Source organism: Cygnus olor, chromosome 4 (assembly GCF_009769625.2).
Source record: "Cygnus olor isolate bCygOlo1 chromosome 4, bCygOlo1.pri.v2, whole genome shotgun sequence".
Taxonomy (NCBI): Eukaryota; Metazoa; Chordata; class Aves; order Anseriformes; family Anatidae; genus Cygnus; species Cygnus olor.
Genome location: NC_049172.1, coordinates 7,779,581 through 7,802,694, shown reverse-complemented (window position 1 = coordinate 7,802,694; position 23,114 = coordinate 7,779,581). Strand labels below are relative to the sequence as shown.

The window sequence follows — 23,114 nt, the reverse complement described above, 5'->3', positions numbered from 1 at the left end:
AAGCAAACAACAACAAAAAAATTAATGTTGAATCTGTTTCGCTGTGAAAGAAGCAATGCCTAACTGTAAATTTATTTTCAGCTGAGACCGTGTTGTGTTCAAATGTGTTGCTCTCCTCAGGGTCACTGGAGTAGTTTTCTATCTAGTCATCACTTTATTTCTAAGCTATAGCAATGCTGAAGTAAAGGCAAAAGAAAATAAGAATATCACATTGTTTTACATGCTTTTGGTGATTTCTGATGTTTACTTTAGTCAAACCAAAGTAAAAAGATTAGAACTTTTTGAGTTGGTTTAAAGCAGAAAATTTTTCACCTAACCATAAATATGAATCTTCTGGGCTTAAATGCTTCTATTCTAATAAGCTGTATTTTTAATGCTACCATTACAAAACAAAAACAAAGCCAGAATTCTACAATCCTGGAACAGCTATTTAAGAAAACAGTGCTGAAAGGGTTTAGAAGAATACCTCAAGGCATCATATGCCCTAGTAGTTGCAGATGCAAGGACAGGGAAAGGACTGATTTTTACATAATATTTTATAAATATATACATATATATATATAGCTCAAGGGCTAACAGAAATGAAACTTGACAAGGCCAAAAAGACAAATGTATGTGCTACCAATAGAAATACCAAGTCATTGAAAAGTTCAAGTCATTTTAAAGTTTAGTGAAGATAGAAAAATTGAACTGCCTTCATCCTGTCACATCATTTACATGATGCTATGTTGCCTTAGTCTTCATAGCAACAGAAATGAAGAACTTACATGGAGAAATACAAGAATTCATAATAATGCATTAAAACATTACTGTATGCTAACTTTGTTCTGGAATTCACGTTACTCGACTACTGGCTGTGCTAGCGATTCTGAAGTGATTTGTAGTCTTGGAGAGGTGGGCAGGGGCGAAGACACGCTTTTATACATTTTAGGTACAGCGCAGTGATTTCTAAGCTAATAAACACCAGAAACAATCTTGTTGAAGAGCAAAGCACAGGTAAGCCCACACTGTGGAGAAACTGCCCAACGTAGAGTTATGCATGGTGAACTGAGAGGGCACCTCTCAAAGCACCAGCTGAATGCCGTCTTCACAACAGCCCCAATGGCCCCAAAGGCCCCATTAGCCCCAGCGGCCCCAAAGGTCCCACTCATGCTGCCTGAGGAGAGCTGAGTGGGATCAGCCTGAAGTAGGTTGCCTGGCCCTTTACCTGCCTTTCACCACCTTCTTGCCAGGCACCCAGGGCACTCTGACCACCTGTTTATTTCCCATTCACCCTGCCACCATTCAGCCTCCTCAGGGAGGCACAGTAAACCCGAACCGAACAGCGTCGTGGCACTTTTGGGCTGTGTCGTTCAGTGTGTTTTAACAGGCCTTACCTGGCTGAGAGTCCCCTTTTGGGAGTCTTGAGTGGTGGAGGTGGGGGGAATCCCTCAGGTGAAGTATGCTGGTTCGAAGGCAGCTGCAAGCAGAGGCTGTGAGACAACGGGAACTTTTGGGAGGCAGGTGGCAAGCGGCAAAGCTTTCCTCCAGCAACCCTCAAAAGAGTCTGAACTAGCCGCCTGAATAATTATTTCTCATAATTATAATTATTACTACCTCTTGTGCCATTTCCATCTTTGTTTCCCAAATGTTGCTTGCATGGCTTCGTGCTCCCACAAGGTGGCTGAGCTCCCTGGATCATTTCTAGCACTGCATCCATGCAGCACTAATTCTTAAACTGCCGACAGCGAGTGGCTCCACTGCCTGCTCTCTGAACAGAGCACCGTGTTCAGACGTGCCTTATTTCTGCCTGGGCTCCAGCAGCAGCAGCTAGCTGGCTTGTTTCTTTGCACTAAGCTCATCACGAGAGAGTACAGGGGATTTCCTGAGTAGTGATACCTCATCTTGGTATATCCACTTAAAGCATGCAGAAGTGTGGAAAGAACAAAGGAGCCCATTTTCTCCCTTGACAGGCATTCAGGTAAGAGATATTTCAGGTGAGATATTGACACACCCTCACTGGTGTAAACAGTGAACAGACAGAACAGTGACAGAATTCTTTATATGGTTTTCAACAATAGCTTTGTGGAAAAGATGTTAAAAAAGCAAATACAATACAACCACAAGAAAATAAGTACTACAGAGGTAACTGTAGATGGCGTATCTCCCCAATTTTCTCACGCTATGTGCAGTACAACTGAACTCTGCCCATTTCACCATTGCAAACATGATGCAGCAGAAAGCTTTCCCCATTTTCAGTACTTTCACAAAGAGAAAATACTTACAAATGCTATCATCAGGCTACCACAGCTCTGAGATTAAACATATGTATACAGTACTAACTGCTCACACAAAGAAATCATGTTTCTTCAACATACACTCCAGAATTACATGCAAGAAAAATCATTTTAAAAGCTGCTGCAAGTAAAAATCAATAATGAAACTCTTTTGTCATAAATCATACTCTTTCTCTTTTGAGAAAGTATTCATCATTTTAATTCAGGTTACATCAGGAAAATGCAACTAGAGCTATCACCTAAGCAAAATCTTAAATTTGCATGACAAAGATCAGCATTCACTTGAATATGGGCCTCTGTTCAGGCCTGACAGTGATCCCAGTGGGCTGTGCCAATAACTGCACTCAATATACAGAGACCTCTGCTCCTCTAATCATTTCTGGAACTGACGTCATAAAACAAGACCTGCAAGCTTCTGCTCCTCTCTTTTTTTGTTAGCATCCCTGTGGATGTAGTCAGAGATTCTTGACTGATGTTGGAAAGAAGCTGCTGTAGTATAAAATCTTGCAAGGAAACAAGTAAAAATAGATGTGCTTTGCATCTCCAAAGAAAATTTAGAAGATCCACACAGGCCTCCCCGTAAAAATACTAACACAACATGAAATTTGCAGAGAAGGTCTATAAAAATACTCGAATAGGAGAAAAGATACATTTTGGGGTAGTTCACAACAGAAATCCCAAATTTAAAATGCAGAGGGAGGGAGAGAGAGAGAGAGATTAGACACGAATGAAAGCTTCATAGTAGTGCTTCATGAAACTTCTAGGAATAAAAGAATAGTGTCAATAGATATTTTTAAATAAAATTCTAAATATTCAAACACTGAATATTAACATTAACAAAACATTAAATATATTTAAAAGGAAAAGATGCAGCCAAGGCATCAGGAGCTTTGATAAGGCTTTGGTCCTATTTCTGACTTCTGACACATACAAAACACTTTAGACTCTGAAATTCATCTACGCGATGAATTACACTATACAGGAATGCTTGCTAGGGGTAACGTAGCTCCGAGAAGACTATATTTTCACAAAACCATGGGGGAAAGACAAGGAAAATAGGCTTATTACAAAAGAAACAATGAAGTGGGAAGCTGAGAGATAAATTACAAATGTTTTTAAATTATTCAGATGAAATAGTCCAGATTTCTAATCCTAGACCAGATGTCTTTTTGTTGGGAATATTCCTAAGCGATGATTCTCCTTACATAGTGTTTCCCTCTACTTCCTGCTGCAAATTTTGCATGTTTCATTTTTCAAGCCTGTCGTGTGAAAATATCTAACCACAGTTTTCCACCAGTGTTCTTTCTGTGGCTGAGACTTCACTCTGTTTCCATTATCATCTTCCAATCTGATGTGAGATTTGTGGTTTCATTTCCTTCTCCCATTTCCAAATAGCTAGCCAGTCAGCAAGTTGTGATGCTGAAACCACTGCTACCAATTGACATGGACATAGGTACATATACAGTTTGTATGAAGAGGAGATACCAGCCTGACCAAGGACACTTCTGATAAAAAGCCACATATTTGTTCTTCCAATTGTTTTCCCTAGTTTCAATACCATTCTCTAAATCTTCATACATAATTTCTATTTATCACGATTTATATCTATTTCTGTAGCATCTAATAATCCAAATCCAGGATTAAATCCTCAATGCAGTAAGTGCAGCATGCACACACAAATACAAAGACTTATGCAGTAGAGAAATGCTTACACCATCACCAGAATAATTTTTCCTGTTAAAAATAAGCAAGCAGCATTGATAAATATTTTCCTAAATTGGCACTTTATACTGCCACAAAATGTTAGAAACAAGAAACAATTGCACCACATCCAAGACATACTGTCAGTTCAGAAAGGTAGCATGTTGCATTACTTAGTAAAGTTAAACATTAGATTTCTAAACAGTGGAGAACAGCCAAAGAAGTGGTCTTTTTTTTTTCTTTCTTTCTTTTTTTTTCCCCTTTAAATAGAGAAGAAGATATAAATAAAAGTATTTTATCACATCAGTGATTCAGAAGAAGTTCCAAGCTTGCACTCCATGTAATATAAACACATTATGTATTACAGTTCTTCTCTCCAAAGGGTGATTATCACACATAAATGCTTTGGAACTCAGAAGTTCTCTTTACTCTAATTTTTTAGTAGTTTCTGGCAACTACTCTCTCGATTTGCTATCACCCCAAATGTCTCTTGACAGGAGACAATTAAAATGAAGAATAACTGTCTCCTGCTACAAGACAGAAGGTGGGTTTGGTCCTTTGGAAGCAAATCCCATCAGCTATTGAAAGGAGCAGGACAGTGAGCCCAATGGGCCATGGATTTATTTTTCATAATTTGTAGGTTTAGGCTCTAGTTATATCCTCTGTGTTCAACCATGCCTGAGAACAAGAATTGCAGGGCATTTTGCTGTTCTCTCATCACATCACCATTCTTCGAAAATAACAGTCTGAGATTCCCTTATAACACGTGGAATCTCAGATAAAAAGTGTAGGATCCAGAGTTGTATTTAGTAGAAAAAATGTATTTAATTGTGTCTAAGACAATGGCAAATAGACATTTCTCAGAATAAAACTACTTAAACAGTATAATCTACATATCTAGCTGAATTTAGTATGTTCTATCTTGTTTTCATTAGGAACTGGATAAATGAACACATACTTTTGATATAAATATGGCACCAGAGTAATCTCTCTGTAACATATTTTTCTTTGTTAATAAACTGGTGACATTTTTTCCACTTGGCAGCTGAGAAACTTCCTTTTTCAAGTTAAATTCCATAGTCTTACAACTCAGATAAAATTATTTTAAAAGGGTGTTTCTCAAAAATCACCTAAAAATCATTCTAAAATATTAGAATTTATTTTTTTCAGTGTCTTAAAAACATAGTAATTCAAAAATAAGATAAAACTATTGGAAAACACAACAATTACTGAGTTCCATTGGGCACAATGAGGTTGAATAAAACCCATTGATTTATACCACAAAGATTACACAAATATAGTAATATTTAGTGGGGGGAAAAGGATCAGTCTTGTCTCGTCTATAATACAAGTAGGTAAAAATGAGTGTGATGAAATCAAAGCGTAATTCCAAATTCATTGCTACAAATGAGGCCGGGATCTAGCATAAGCAGTTGCAAAGGACTGGTAACTGGATGCAAAGTAGTTTGTGATTCAAGTGCAGTCCAGGAAAGTAGTAAGAAGTGGCTTCCCTTTGCCACCTGTTCGGCAGCTTATGGGAACTGAGAGAGCAGTGTTCGTACTCCAGCTGCCAGCAAACAGCTGTCCATCTCACAAAAAAAAAGCAGTATCACAAACTGACAGTGAGACAAATCAGCAGTTTCAGCAGTTTTGTCCATTTTCTCCACGGGCCAAAGCCATGTGGCTACAGTTGGAGAATCACACCAGCCCAGAACTAATAAGCCTGGGGACCACGGCGTTACAGTCACATAACTTCTGTTGGCTTAAAGAGCAGGTTGAGCTTGCCCATGTCTGCCTGTAAAATACTGTGTATATGTACCCAGAAAAATAACTGCTTTCTCTATATTGTGCATGGGCCTTTCTTGCCCTTCAAAGTCCTTCACTACCTTCCATCAAGAAATCATTGAAATATAGAGAGCATTATGTTTAGTAACTCTTCTGCTAAATAAACATCGCCAAAGACCTGGATAATAAAATCTGTCTTCTGCTAAATCTTGAAGTTACCAAATTCAGGCTTTAAGTCCAGCAAAATGGGCCTTTTCCTAGTAAATTCTTACCATGACAGAAGTCTGAGAGAAAGACAGGAGGAAAAAGAAAAAGAAGAAAAAGAACTCAAGCTTCCAGCTCTTCAGCGTTCTGTGCATGCAGTTGTATTGCTTCAACGCCACCCAAAATCCCACCCACATTCAGAGGCAAATTGGATTGCCAAGGCTGAGCTTGGATGTCAGATGAGCTTCTGCTGCACTCACTGGCTACAGTTTGCTAGGCTGCAGCTTTCAGTCAGCCTCTGTATTCATCAACTCTTGATTTATGTAATCATCTACACCATCGCTATAGATTGGTATCAGAGCAGAACTCTTGTTTGACATTCACATTGCCCAGGTGAAAACAATAACTTAGACCCTAAACCTGCAGAAAAACTAGCATCATCTCTATTGAAAGAAAAATGTGGATTTTGTCTCAGAACTGAAGCAAGCTGAATTCAAGTCTGCTTACCAAGCCAAAGAGTCCCCTAACAAAAGCCTGTGCAAATGCAGAGGAGAGCAAGGGTTTCCCCTACTCAAGTAGGAAGGAAGCATCCTACCACCTGTTCCAACTGTTGCATCTCTAAGGTGTTTTCTTGCACAAGAGCTTTGTCATCTTCCTTAACTGCTTGCTCAGTGACAGGTTAATTTAGAAGGCATGGTGACCCACAAACGCACTGTGAAAAGAACAGCTGGGCTGGAGAAATGTGCATTTTCTGGAATAACGTGTTATTTGAATGCTGTTCTACAGCACCACTCAAATTCGCACTTTGCTGGGTGTACATCCTGGGCAATTAGAGGAAGATTTGTTCTCATCCCTACATTTATTATTCTATTTTGGGAGCTGAAAGACTCATCCCTTCCTCCTTGCCTCCTCGGTGGCTTTGCGCAGCCAGTGGTCAGTTTCTATGGTAACTCTAAGGACAGGTGGAAATGAACCGGTGCGACGTGGAGCTGCACTTCCAGCAGGCAGCAAGGGGTCAAGGTGAGAGGACTTCATGGATATATTCTTCTCAAAGCTTTTAGAAGTTAGGTCAGGGATGAAGGGAAAAGAGATGGCCAGAAGTTAAATACAAAGTGATTAAGAGAAGAAAAAGGAGAGAGAAATTTGAAAACTTGGAGCACAAAACTGAAAAACTAATTTCAGTAGTAAGGTGAAAGCTGTGAACTATCTCTGTGAATAGCATGTGCCTCAGCAAAAATTGCTATTTGCTCACTGCTCTACAAAGACACATACATACTGAAATAAGAAAAGAAAGACTTGCACAGTTGGGTTTTTGTTAGGTTCTTGCCCTCTGCTTAGTGCTGGACGAGTTTTTGTTTAAAAACAGCACTGGTTATTAAACACAGAGGCTTTTACTAAAATCCCACTGCTAATACCCTTTAGGATATTTGATAGCATGCCAGCTGTATTATGAGCTCAGAGGCAAGCAATGCAGGCATTTTAAACACCAGGCACTATAGGCTCCAAAGCAGCATTCCCTAAGTTTATATATATATATATATATATATATATATATATATATATACACACATATAATATGTGTATATAAATATGCAAACTGCACTTTAAGAGACCCCTTTTGCTGTGGACGGGTCCCCTTGCACCTCATTTATAAATGCTGGGCTTCTCTTTCCTATTTGAGAATGTGTAACATTATTTAGTAATTAAAACCCTTAAGTAGAGGCAAAAGTGATATTAAAAACTGTTCTGTGTATTTTTAGGGAAAAGTAACGGGAAAGAAACAGCAAGCCAGCATAACACAACATGGTACACAACTGCTCACTGTGGACTCTAAAAGCTTTCACTTTGTTCCAACTTACAGCCATACGCACATCTAAGGATAAAAGGATCTCTACTAGAGCTGGCAGGAAAGTGCACATAACACTGGGGTGAATCCAGTAGACAGGCAAAAAGAGGACGAACAACATTGTTCCTCAGAGTTACAAGATGTTGCACTTCCACCTCTTCCCTCCCCTGGCAAATAAAATCTAAAGCCTCCTTTTGTTTTTCAGCTTAGTTCAGCTCTTTCACAACCAAACCACACTTCAGCATCAACAAATAGAGAAATAAAATTGTAACACAGTGGGTCTAACAGAATGCTTGCCAAGTACTACACTTTGCTATTTCACTAGTATAAATTCTAGACACACACAAATAATAAACAACAGAACAAATAATAAACAAAGAACAACAGTAATACATAAACAACAGAAATAATAATAATAAATGAAACACACAATATATAGATATTTAACTACGTTATATCCTCCTGTCCATCTCTGGAAATGTAAAGTCTTCAGGGAATGGATGATTATGTTACATTTGTGCGGTATCTGCAGCACTATGAAACCTTGATCTTAGCTAAAGTCTATATATGCTGCTAAAATACCTGCTTTGTAAACAGAGATAAAGACAGCAGTGACACAGAATTTAAGATCTCTAACCTACATGCCTGTAGGTTGCCGATGAAAAGGGAAAGGAATTTCTCCTTTGTCTTAAACACTGATATACAGACAGCTAAAATGTAAAGTCAGAGGAATGACTGATGACTCTGATCAGCACTTTCCAGAAGTAAAGATTGTTCCCCAAATGCTAAGCAATATTGCACATTTCTATTGTTACACTTGGAAAATATATTACATAAATATTTCCTCTGACATGAAAATGAACTTTTATGAATATTTTCTGAATTATTAGTTCTTTCTACAAAATACATGTTTTGCAGGGTGGCTGATTTAATATTGTAAAAGCTTTTCAGGATTCTTCTGCTGTTTATTTAAATTTTAAGTCATACCTATAGCTATTGGATTAGTTCCATGCATTTAGTTTCCAGTAAGATATATGTATCCCTACAGACATTTTCACAAACATATGCAAAGTAGTTCTCTTCATTATTTGGAGAAAAAATCAGTAATATACATATATTTTAAAACATGTATTCATGCTATGACTTCTCTACATTTCGCTTGCTTTCTCTGATTTCTGTTTGCCTTCTGTGTCTAGCATACCATACACAGCCACAGCTGCCACTGGCCTGTTCCTGAGTCCAGTATCTTCTTGAATTAAGTTCCTCAGCCTCCCACGCATGCATTCATGGCACAGGACACTGGGCAAAGACTTCTGAGTTTTTACACTACCTTATTCAATAAAGAAGTTTGTCTGTCTCTTCCCTTTAGCCTTTCGGAAGGATGATTAGTACATGCATTATCTTGAACAAAGTCTGCTGTTGCTTCCTCGTGCCTGCTCCTGCATAATGTAGTTTCCTCCCCTGCCTAGCAATTCTACTCCATAACTACTGAATCAGTCAAGTAATTAATGCTCTGCTTCATTTGACCTTTTTCAAATCCTCTGGAAACTGAAAAGCTAGTGTGTAAACTATGCGTATCGTAACACAATTCATTGAATGTTACTGCTTGCCTTAAAACTGTAAAAGCCACCTGACAGGTATCCTTTGGGCTGTGTAAAATATTTATGTTAATGGTTTTATACAGAACTTGCACAGACAGTTCTGCTGCATGATCTCAAGTGCCCAAAGGCCATTTCAGCTTCAACCTTGTACACAGTGAATCAGAGAGCCCTCAAACCTTGCAGCACCTACCAGTGCCCTCAGGTAAGAAATCTCATATCAGATGCAGTGCAGATGTGTGCACTGAGCATAGACCCAGCACTGCAACCAGGCTAATAAGCTCTTTTTAAACTCTGATTAATAGCACAGTCTGATAGTCACACACCTGAGTTGCCCAGTAAGAGACAACAGAAGACCTGGCAGGGCTTTAAGCTGCAGCTCTTTGCCAAACTTTGCCAACTCTGCAGCATTCTTAGGTCTGTCTCTTTGTTCCTACCTTCAATACCTGAATTAACCAAGTGTTTTCATTAGTGTTTTCTCCACTGCTCTCAGAAATGGACTGCAGAGTGCATAAAGATTATATCCTGGCATGACATCGACTGTTGAGCACACCATCAAAACAAACAGTGGTTAGCTGATTATCATCCTTTTATTTCCTCTTTTGGCTGGAGGAAAGTGCTAGAATGACGACTTTTTGACTGCTTGGAATTAAACATTTGCAATTCAGAACCCCAAGAACAATGGAGAATTTAGTCAACAGAACCTTAGATGCTGTTACAACATTTTGGATTCCTGCCAGCTAAATTTCCAACTATAAGTTACTCTACCAGTCCATGTATTAAAGAATACTAACTGCCAGACTCTCCCAAGCAAAGCTCTCACATCGGTATTCACAGAGGCAAAGCAGTCTCCTTTAGTATTCTTACTTTGCAGTCAGTTTGTCTTCTGCTGGGGCTTTTCATCTTTAGCCTTAAATTCCAATGAACAAGGAATTGGCACACTACCAATCTACTCTAGAATGCCTCAAGGGATTTTGCCTATGTAAGGAACAAATATCATCTCACACCTATAACAGTTCAGATTAAATTTACTTTTTCTCTCTCTTTCTAGTGTTCAAGTGTCTCCTGGCCAGCTGAGATGGATGGCTAGTTCTAAGGTGCATATTACAGATTCGTTTAAGGTTTGGATGATGAGATATCTTTTCCTACGGGTAAATTCTGCAGCACCCTCAGAGGTGGGTCACTTAAACTGTCTATTGAAATCCCTCTTTTTGTCCATTACAGTCAAATAATCATCACAAAGAGTTTTTTCCTCAAAGATAATATCATTTAAACTGAGACGATCCAATTTCTTGTCTCTGCCTTCTGCAGATTATGAATAGAGTGTAAAATAGGAGTAGGATGGAAAAATACCTTCTCTTACCTAAGTCCTTTGGATGTTCCAAAAATGCACCCAGAAAGCCAGCTCCTTTCTGAAATCTTTTTCTTTCTTTGTGAGCTAATTATTTAGCTCCTTCACTACCTACAGCATCTTATCTCAGCATTTTCCATGTTGGCCAGTAGTTTCCATGTCTCCTTTATTTCCTGGAAAACTCTGGATCATGACAGTCAGGTCACTGAGCACCTCATCAATCTGTCTTGCTCTTATAGACCAAGAGCTCTGCACTTTGGCTTCTACATTTGCTCAGACACTTTTAACTGCATGGCTAACAGAGGTTTTATCTCCTTTGACAAGTCATCTCCCAGTCCCTTTTGAGAGATGTATAGCCCTTAAAGCAGAACATGGTTAGCAAGGTCCACTGTCATTTAACTGTTAAATGCCTGTCTTCTGTCAGACATTAACATAGCACCAAAGCTGCGGGCTAACTGTGGAGTCCCTTAGCAGGCCAAGATGGTAGCTCAAAATTACATCCGCACCTTCTTTACCTGCCAATAGCCTCTCTTCTGGAAGAAAAGCGTAGGAGCCATTATGTGAGCTCTGCATTATGCCTGCACTGTGATGCTCCTGTTACTATTAAGGCAGCTCTAGGGCTGTTTTGTACCTCTGGTCTGGCCCAAAGCTGTTATTGCTCAGTTGCAGAGCAGCATTTTTGTGTCAAATAAAGCTTGAAAAAAAATAAATAAAATAAACCCTAACCTGACAGCATGCCTGAAATAGGAATGAAAATTGCACTAGTCCAAGGGCTAGTTCTTGTTCAGATCACTCTAGATCAGTCCCACAAAATATTACATTGGAAGAGTCCCATTGAATTCTAGTTGCTCATGAGTCTTACAATACTACATTTTCTACATTTTGTACAAATTCTACACCATTCAAAAACTGAGGACCTCATCTCACCAGTAATAATGAGTTGCTTCTAGAATTGCCATGGACCACAGTTCCAAATTAACGTGTTTGTTAACAGGCATCTATACCCAACAAAGCAGATTAAGTACTATTTAGACATTACCAAAGTAGCAAATGAAGCTTTAAACTTGCTTAAAGTTTACAGACATATTAGAAACTGAAGAAAGCAATGAACTTTCACCTTTGTAAGGTAGTTAGTGCTGCACACAAGCACATCCATCTCCATCTTAAAAACAGTAAGGTACCTCAACTATTCAGCAGGCTGTTCCAGAAGCCTGTTTTTCTTTTAATTAAATGGGAAGGACAGAAGAAGCTAAATTAATGAACAGTCTATGTCCATATGCAATCCCTGTTTTAATTCTGCTTCTCTTCCTCTCTGATTTTTACCTCAATTCAGTATACTTACAGAGAACAAATGTGGTCTTTCAGCCTGCATTTTCAGGCTCCACAACAGGCCACAGTACCCTTTTAAATTATGCTCTCCATCTTCCTGTACAGCAAATTTCTATGTTATTCTTGAACAAGGATAATCATACTTATGTATAGATTATAAGTAAGATCTAACCAGTAAGAGATGTCTTACAACTTGAAATGTTATGTTGGAAACAGATCAGGAGAGCTGTGAGATGCTAATGAGGGTGCAGTATTAAGGATGTGAATGTTGACCACTTACTAGGGGATGAGGCTATGGATTAATGCACATGCCCTTCTTAGTTGAAATCTCTTAAACTCCATATTAAATTACTGCAAAAGAAAAAAAAAAAATACCTGATTACAGGCTAGGTTGCAAGAAGCACAACAGTCAGACCGTATGTACTTCGTTCTTTTACTAAAACAGCAAGACTAAAAAGACTAAAAGAATTATTCTTTGCCACTTTCTGCCTTGTTTAGCCCTTTGAAGCTAATGGATCAGGTTAATGCAAGTCAACTAAGACAGAATTTCATGATGCATTTTGAAATCAAAACCATTTTTCCTTTTTTGTGCTTTTTATTTGAAGTTGTTTTTTGATTTCTGGCTTGTTCACAGAGATTGTGCCACTTGAACCAAGGACCAAATGTAGCAAAAAATAAAGATAGAATCCTCTTGTGTATGTGTTACGATATATTATGCCAGGCCAATATCCAGTTCAAATGTTCTTAATGAAAATTAGTATTATCATAAAATTTATATTAAACTAGTAAATAACAAACTGTACTTAACATTGACACAACTGAACTGTTACACAGTTCCTCATCTTGCAACCGATGTTCATATCAAGAGAAATACTCGATTTTAGCAATTATCTTCCAAGTATTCTGGAAATAGGCTTCATTATCATTAGCACCAGAGTGCTTGGTAGCTTTTAGATCATTTTCCTTCTCATTTCTAGTTGTACTATTAAAAGCATTTCCTCAGTACTGAGGGCTGCAATTACACTCTGCCTGTGCCTTAAACGTCATACCCAGTCCATTTAGTTTCTCTGACAATCTCCCATGAGGCATAAAGCTCATTAGTATCTACTCCCACTCCAGCAGGTAGATCTCAGACTTCGAAGGTCTTTTACTTGAAAGCCTATTTTAATGGTGACTGTATACAGAGAAAAGGATTGTTATGAATGGAAGATTAAAGGAAATCAGTGGGTATCAACTTTTAAATAAAAGTAACAACATCTTTGCCAACAAAACCTTGCAGTATAGATCTGACTTGAATGACCACTTGAACCAAAAATCCAGAAAGAAAAGTGGGTTTACATAGTAAGATGCTAATGATATGGTTAAACAATATGCATTTTACTGACACACTGATATCTGCATAAAGGTAGTTCCTACTGGCAGGTATGCATGCTTAAAGTATATCTTTCCCATAAAACTGCTTCCACACTAGAGTTTTTGTCATTGTGCCAATTTTAATGGTATCTTTATCTATTAGAACAGAGTAACTATTCATAGCACTGCACAACGTTAGGATCTGCTCTTTAAAGGTATGGGTAAGATATAACTTAAATGAAGCCCCTGACCCTTTTTCCCTCAGCAACCGAGTGCTTTTTTTTTTCCTCCAAGAGTCGATCATGCTGTTACAGTTATTGCGTCTGTGCTCCAAAAAAGATAATATTTCTTCTGAGAGATATATTTGCATCTCGCTATATGCCCTTGATAACACTTAAGACCTTCATGAGTTTTCCTGAACAGGATAAAATTCTACGTACATCTCAAAAGCATGACATACCTTGCATTTTAAAAGCATTCGTTAGGTGGTATAATACATACAGCCCTGTCTCTGAATGGTAAAGCATAAAAAAAATCTGACAGAGAAAATGTGGATGCTGATTATGGGAATGCTACCAATTTGTATAGGAAGAGAAATGACTCATCTTTTATGAAAAGTTATCTGAATGCACTTAGCCAATGCTAGCGCTTCATATCCGTCAGGCTTAGAGTATTTCTGGGAACCTAAAGAGCCTGACATTCCTGTCAGCTCCAACAATGTGTACTCTTAATTTAGATATGCATACATACATTTATGAAACATTGCTCCTGTCAAGTGATCTGGGGGCTCATCTGCAGAGGGAATCTATTCTGGAACACACCAGGGCGTGAATGTAACCTGTCCACACAGAGAGTTGCACAGAACTGGTACCGTGTAGCTGTTTTATCCTGATTCCCCTTTAGTCAAGGATGAAAAAAGAAAATAATCAGTATTTTGCTGGCTTTTGTGAACTTGCAGTCTCGTTAATTACGTCTCGTTAATGCCCAACTCTCAATTTTAAGATGATACTTTACAGGGTACATCAGGAAGGAATACAGCACTTACATAAAACCAAAGACAAAATTATTCTGATTAATTAAGCACTTGATAGATTTAAAACACTAAACAGAAGAAGTAAGAACTCTTAAACAGATATGTTAAATTACTTAAAAAGAAAAACACATACTTACCTGTGGTATTAACTTAAAAAGGCACTTGCGGAAGTATGGAAATCAGCAAATCAGTTGTTGAAATCAAAGACTGGGGAGTTCTAGTAGGGATTACAGGCAAAAACTTTGCTGAATATCTAAGAGAGTCACAAGCTGTGAGTATTTCAAAGGAGGTCATCCTTGAGACTGCTTGCAGACTAGCCTCCTAGACAGCTTCTGCAATCATTTATTTTCAATATTCTGGGAAATAAACACAAGATTTTGCTTTCGCAATTTATGTATTTCTGGAACTATTTTGTATTCACTAAGTTCTGAGAAATAGAACATGAAAAATAATAATTTGGTAACCAGAACCTGAAGGTCTGGACTCTCCTCCTCAGAAGGAAATTAAATAGAAATAGTGTATTGTGTACATCCCTCCTGGTCTGGATACTTCTACCTGTGGTGCACAGTTACTCTAAAATAGAAGCAGACAGCATAAAATGCCTGGAATGCAGTCTGTCTGGTCTTTTTTCTTTGTGATTATTTTCTTGCACTGTCTGTGACGTGATGTAAATGACAGTCTCAGTTTCAATCTGGAATTTCATTGTGGAAAGCCCAAGCATGTCAAGTTAATTCTATTATACAGAACGTCTGCTCTACAGTTTGCAGAACTATGCTAACCGCTCTAGAATAACATCTTTGATGTGTGCCTTAGCATGGCAAATAGCAATAGACACCCTTTGCAAGGGAATTGCATTCCCAAGACCACAACGGCAGTAAGACGGACCAAATACATACAATAGAAACCACTTTGATGAGTTATAGAAGGCGAAATTGAGAACGATTAATACTGATCACCCTTGACATCTTAATAGTTTATACGATGCAGTGAAATAGCATAACTTCTCTAAAGATTGCAGTGGTTACGAGTAATTTCTGTTCCTCAGACTTGCTCATGGCAATATTTTCTCCTATAGCCAACAAACTTAAGAGAAATTTAAATTTTTATGATGAAAAATGATCACACTTCTTACTGAGCAGTTTACAAAAATGAAACTACCATAACAACTGTGCCAAAGACTAGGAAGTAAAATTAATTATGCTTTTCAATAAAAACACAGAAGTTCAAAGGCGTAGTAATCATATAACAAGAGAGCAGTTGTCCCATAATGCACATACCCACATACCTCATTACAAGGGCCCTGCCATTTAGGAATTACAGATCTCACTCTTGTAATAATGAGTTTAAAGCACTACTCATTACTGAGTTTGAGGGCTTCGCAACTGTGAGTAGAGTAAAATGTTACAGGGGAGACTGCAGTGGAGCAGGACAAGAAAAAGATGGCTGGAAACATGGAGGTGTTGACAAAGTTGACGGGAGAAATTTAATTTTTAATTGTATTTGGCCTCTTATACTGACCTTAAAGCATACACTTCAAGTTTCCTCTTCTAACATTCAAAAGAATACCAAGATGCTATTGTAAAGTGTAATAAATACTAATAAATGTGTTTTAGTAACATATTATTGTTTTGAAGATCAGTCACACAACTGTTGTACACTTCAGGCTGTATTTTCACATCCAGGCTTTTTAAGGGATTTATAATTTCATTTTCCTCTTTTCCAAATTCCCCTCCCCCACCAAAAAAAAGATGTAGCTTCTGTTTAACTAAAAGGCAATCTCACCAAGTTTATAATATAAAACACGATGAAAGCAAACAAAGAAGCAAACTCAACTCTGTTCTTGGCACAGCCTATCTATTGGGATTATCTCCTTTGGTTTAATTGGAATTTTGTAGTGACATTACGGTGAAGAGCATGGCTAATTATCTTCTGAGTTTTCAGGACATCACCATAAAAATACAGTAAAATCAAAATCAGTAACCGCAAACCTGCAAGAGATTAGACTTGTTCATTCTCCTCCTAGACAAAGTAGAAATGAGTCAGTGTGTGCATTCCTGAGTCAACAGAAATACATGGAAAGTTACAAAAGGTTATAAGGACTCCACGAAGGGGTTACTTGAGCTCATTTCCAATACAGAAAAGGATCGTTTTTCACATCACTAGCCAATTAAATGAGTTCAAGCAAACCTCTTATATCCTGGGGCAATGCAAATTCACAAGGAATAAAAAAATAGCACTCAGTCTTAGAAATCCAAAGTAAGAGATCAAAGGAAAACACACAACAATACCGCAATGCAAATGAGGTTTTGCCTGGAAAATAAAAAGCTCTGAAAAAATGTCCACAACAGCACAATTCCTAGAGCTCTGCATTTTATAAACCCAGTTAGCAGGGCTTGACTCATCATCTTTTTGATACAGAAGCATGACCCTTAGAAAGATATCTGTGCTATTGGAAAGGCAGTCTCAGCTCCCCAAAGTTTGAAGCTTCAGAAATATTTAACTTCAGTTAAATGTTGCATTGAATTTTTCTTTGTTCATTTTGAAATGATTATATCCTATCTACCATGCACAACACAAACTTCCCATTAAAATAAGAAGCTTTAGGAACAGGAGAATTTTTCAGTCTGAGAATAAAGAACTGAACCCAAAAGCCTACAAGTGCAGAATCCCCTTACTTTAGACCCTCTCTCTGACAAGTAAGTATCATCTGTCTTAATAATGCTTCTAATTTGGTAGAGAAAGGTATCATGGGAAAGTGGATCAAATATTGCAGTGAAACTCTGAGGCAGAAATTACAGTTGCTGAAGACTCCAGTTACTTCTGGTTTTTCCCTCTTGTAAAATTACCCACAAACTTTTTATTTTCAAGGTTTACAATCTATCAGGGTAATACATTGTCAAGCACTGATCATTAACTTTTCCCTTCTGAACAGCCCATTCACTAGCCAGCGTTTGCTCTTACTTCCAGATATTTTATGTAGATAAGCCATTTGTAATGCTGAATTTCGATAGCATCAGATCCCACAGGCATCTGTGTATGAGCCCATATGGGGTCTGAGAGGCTCAGCTTAGACTTTGCTGTGCATTGATGCTGTCAGAACGCGCAGCTGCTCCGATTAGGGCACTTCTCTCTGTTGTGCATATAGTCCGGTGGGAGACACAGAGGTTTGCCTGCAGCTAGATAAGCACGAAAAGAAAAGAAAAGAAAGAGGCTTCCCTGCAAAATACAAAGCCCTACAGAATCTCTCTGAAGATGATGAAAAAGGAAAAACAAAACGCATATGGGACAGTCCAGAAAAAATGATGAAATTGTCTCTCTGCGTAATGATGTAGGCATAGATCTCTGATTAGGCATCAATTTTAAGCAAGCCCTTTGCAGGAGAGGAGTTACCAAATTTCAGACCTACATCTCTGTGACATTTGCAGGCATGCAACATATAGATTCACACATGCTTCATAATGCATGTGAATTAAACTTCCAAGTCTGATGTTTTCATAAAATTAGCATGAATACACAGGTGTACCCATAGGCCCAGCTCTAGCTAATCCCCGAACTATTCTTGGCACATCACCAAGCAGCAGCAACTATAATGAATGGCAACAGCAAAGCAAAGATAGCCTTATCTTTCTGGCAAGAGCTCTGAAAACTCCACAAGAAACTCATTATCACTAATGCAAACCCAATAAAGGAGGGAAATGTGCATTTGCTAAGCGGCACTCTCACTGGGGCATCCGTTCAGAGTAACATCCACAGGAGCTTATAAAACTACCTATAATAAAAAAAAGAAAAGCAGTAAAGATTCTTGCAGTACAAAGCAAGTGGGGAAGTAAACAGCCATTTTAAACCATCCTGGATCGTGACTTTTTCTATATTACTATTGTTTTCTCCTGCTTATTTTATTTCCCCTTGGGGTCTGTTCATTTATTTATTAATTTGGTTTGTGAAGACAAAACCTTTTGGGGAACTATTAGTTGAAAATACCAGAGATTTTTCTTAACAAGTTTCAAATTATGTTTGTAAATTTAAAGCTTGGGTAGTTAGTAGCTTCATGGACTACTAAAGAAAAAGTACCATGTTGTGCCTAACCTCAAAAAATTAAAAACTAAAAATAATCAGCAATACAAAGCAATAATGAGACTCCTTGAAATCTGTTCTTAAATATCCCTGCAGTCCATGCCATCAGCACGTGCAAGAAGCGCAGCTGTGGTAGGCCCTGCAGTGAGGAGGTCAGGACTTCAAAGCCAAGCTTTTCAAAGGCCTCTCAGTTCCTTGCTACCCTGCAGAAGACAGCAGTGTTTCTGTTTCAATTCCAGAGGTCCTTACAACTAAAAATACTAAGATATGCATACCTACGGGGTGTCTCTGAATGCAGACTAACATTAAATGAGAGATTTTTTTTAATGTAAAAAGCATCAACGGGCAAGCCATGATATCAGTGGGTGGAAGGCGGGTGTCAGGGCCACGGCAGAGCCAGGAAAGGTGCAGTACACTGTTCTGGAAAACTGCCATTGAAATCAGAAATGTCTTTAAGGCTACAGAAAATGTACCTCTTAGAAAACTTTCATTTTAAAACTCCTTTATATGCTCTCTCTCTCCCAGCTTCAGTTTTTGCGCCCTGTGTCAATGGACTGGATTTCCTCTTGCAGGCTGCAAGTCCTAATGCTGTGGCAGCCCTCCTCGCCATGCCAAAAACATTCAGATTGCACTCAGTCAGCACTGCAGGCTCTGAGTCCTGCCTTCCTGACTCTCCCCCAGGGGAAATCACTGCTAAGAGCAACTTCCATTGCCTGAAGATCAACATATGCAGCAATTATGTTCATCGTGACTGCCACCCGCACTCACACCACTATGGATAAGATTTTCAGACATGACAAATACCAGTGAGGTCTTGCAGTTTGTCACAATGCCTGACATGCTACATTCTTTTTAATTCATATTTTATTTTCTTTGTGCTTTTGGTCACTAGCTCAGTAGACAGTGAAAATATGGAGATATTAATATATTTCTGCATTCCTAATTGCATCTGGTCTTCAATTCTTTGAATATGATCTCATCTTCTCTTGCTTTCTGATCTGATCTTCTCAGGCTTTAGCCTGCACACCTCCTGGTCTTCTAGCTTGGCAGCTTTTGCTACGTGTCAGAACACTGCTGCTGACCACTGATCCCTTCTCTAGCATGTGTTGAAAACATTAGATACTCTATTGCCTTGTTTTTTCTTGAAGCATCACATATAAGCTTTCCCTTACTATCTAGAGCATAATAATCTTACTTATTTTTCTCAAATGTAATTTCCCAACACAAGTGTAAACTCTTCACAGTCCTATTGTCTTTCTTACTCCTTAGTCCCTTCCCAGTCCAACTGCTGCTGGATCTTGTATCAAGCTGCTGTCTTATACCTGGACTCTTCATCCATCATATCCATACCATCTTCACAGCCCTTTCAAGTATTGTCTTAAATATTCTAGATTAAGCAACACATCTTCTCTTCCATGATCATCAAGAATCCCAATGTCCTGTATTATTCTTCCGCCTGTTGTATTGAAATTGTAATCTTTCTCAGTGAAGATACAGGTCTCATATACATGCCAAGGAGCTTAGCATCAATTGAACTTGCCCCCAAAAGCAAGATTTATTTATTTTTTTGTAAAGACACTATTTTCATATTTCCAGTCCTACTGGGGAAGGTAGATATATATGGGTGGGCCTGAAATATCCTTGTATATAAAGTCTGTTCCATGTAAAACAAACAAACAATCAATCAATCAAACGCAAAACAAGAGCAAACAATAAGTAGTGTGGTACTTGTGTCAATGAGGTACAAAGTTGTTTTAATAACATTTTATGCAAGAAAGGTAAAATTGAGCCACTTCTCAGCTTTTGAACTCCTCTACTGCAGTTTGTAGATTGATTTACGTTTTTGGGGAGGAAAGGAAACAACATTAAGGAAGGAGAAACTGCCACAAACATTTTGAGACACCCAGCCTTCTGTGAATGCGAAGCTCAAGAAATCTCATGAACCAAGCATCTTGATTTAACTTATCAAATACACATAAACTTTACAGTTACACATCTGCTGTTAATCACCTTCATAGTATAAGCTGATATTCTACCCTGACCTCCTGAGTGACGTGGTAGAAGGAAATACAAGGAAAAGAAGCTGGCAGAAGAGATCAGACCAGAGCGCTACACCTATTTGGAAACTCAGTTTTCTTATCAGATGCTTCAGATGCCTCAGACCTGCCCAACTGCGTGCTTTCAGCTGTCAAAATCACAGCTGTTATTACAGGCTACAGTTCTTGCAGTGTCTCAAATACAGTATGAGTTTTGAGGGCTTGCCTGGGAAACGTGACAACTCAAAAGATGATTTCCAATTACCAGGATATACCTGCAGCTGCCTGCTTGCAAAGTAGGTTCTACCTCTGACAGCCAGGATAACAGGGTGAGACTAACAACTTCTGTTGTGGAATACACTCAGAGAAATATGGGTTGCAACAGCTCAAGAGGAAAATAAGAGTGAATATATGTATACACACACACATACACACATATATAGGTACATAGCTGCAGCAAAGTGGTGCATTCAACAGGAACAGAAGGACTTCAACATACTTGGGAAAATGCCATATTCTGTAATACTGAAAACTAAAGTCTAAGATTCTGTCTCTGATATTTAGAGTCATTATTTCAGACCTGCATACACAGAAAGACTTTTCTCATTCCATTCTTAATTTATATTTTTACGATATTCCAGAAATATATATGCATGTAGGCACGTATGTTTAAATATATTTAATATGTGTATGTCTGTCTCTATATATACACATACACAAATAAGTGAAGATATAGATTTGTTTTAATTTAGTGAAACTTCTATTTCTGAAATCCAGTGAAGCCTATAGCCAATTTTAAAGTAGAGGAATCATGAATGCATACATTAAAGAATTTCTGCTACCTTAAGATACAGCCTGAGTTCCTGCACTGAAGAACCAAAAATTAAATAAACCACAGAATTCAAATTTCATCTGCTTGAAATGAAGACAGGCTTTAAAAGGACACATTCCAAGCAGCTCCCTTCCCCAGCTTAGTGTAAGACTAGCATGTCGTGGACAATAATGTGGCAAGGCACTGCCCTAGGAGCTGCAGATTCCTCTGAAGACAATCATCTGCATAATATATTACTCAGTTACCTTCAGTCAGAATTTCAGTTACCTGAGTATGGCAAAATTATGTCCTAACAGTGATGAAGCAAATGGGGTCAAAACAAAGAAAGAGTTAACGAGTACTCAGAAAGACCAAGCTTACTGGATTGCAAGGCTGAAAGGATACAGAAAGAAGGGGAAAAAAAAAGGAAAGAAAAAGGCTGCTCTACACGGTTCTCTAATACCTATTTGAATTCTGAGAGTTTACCGACACTGTTGAAGCACAGTAGTATTGAACCTAGCACTGAGAAATATACTATGTGCTACAGCAAAGTGGGCTTTTTTTTTTTTTTCCTCTGTTATTTTGCCTGAATATATATAATGAACAATAGACCAATTCTTACCCATCAGTTGCTGTAACACTGTCCTCATGCAAAGACAATCGGACAATTGCAGCACAAAGACATTTGCCTACAACGTCTAGGAAATATAAAAGGTAGAATTTTAAATCAGGTAATTTTTGTTAGAATTCCCTAAAACATCATTTTCATTGTATTGCAGTGTATTGTTCTATGCACTCCTCTAACAACTGCGCACAGTGGCTTTACTTAGTTACAGTTCAACTCTCGTAATTATTGCTTAGGTAGAATTCAAATGATCTCTGTTAGTATTATCCAATCAGATAATCTGACAGATAATCAAAAACAGATATCCAGAATCTGTTGTTACAAATTAGAAGTTGCTTATTTGGCTTATTTTTATTTGCACCGAAGTAGATAGATTGATAAAAGCACAGAAATTAATAGAAGGTAATTGTCCCACTGGAGGAGTAATATTTACGTAGTGACAAATTATAACATGTACCTATAAAATGTTTCATAACAATCAAATAAAAAACTCTGTAGCAAATTCTGCAATGGATGTGTGCAGTTTACTGGGGTAAGTCAAAAACCATATGATTTGCATAATAGAAGACACATTGAAGATACGCAATTAAAAATCAAGAGCAGTGTCTAATAGCTCTGTGCATTTAACAACTCCAAAATAAGCCTTTCTCCTAGAACATGAATGTATGTTAGTACTTATTCAGGGACAGTGGTATAAATCCATATATATATATATTTTCTTCCGATTCACTTCACAGCCCTATAACTTAAACATGAAAATAACAAAAATCAGGCGATGACAGTCAGTCATGAGGAATATGCTTACAGAACAGATAAGAGATCTCCATGGACAGAATCTTTGTGGTGAATATTTTAATGTCTTTCATTTTATGCCATTTAAATTGGCTGATGAGAGTTGAGCTTCTGCCCTCTCCAGTTCAAGGGGTATCAGGCAGAAAGCTGGTCCATCCTTTTATAAAGTTTCTTCTGCCACCCCTCTCAACATAACACCAGAAGGGGCCACAAGATCACCTCTGTGTCACAGGCCACTAAATTTACCCTAGATGCTCCATAGATCAGTCTGACTTTACTCCCCTGAATGCTGAAGGGATT

General features: G+C 38.2%; 1 long non-coding RNA gene across 1 annotated transcript in view; it reads right to left on the bottom strand.

Moving 5' to 3' along the window:
* LOC121070084 overlaps window positions 1–23,114 on the bottom strand; it is a 69,992-nt gene that overhangs the window by 46,518 nt on the left and 360 nt on the right. Inside the window, exon 2 of the long non-coding RNA XR_005819878.1 lies at window positions 22,020–22,095. This is a non-coding gene — a long non-coding RNA (uncharacterized LOC121070084). The remainder of the gene's footprint in view (window positions 1–22,019; window positions 22,096–23,114) is intronic.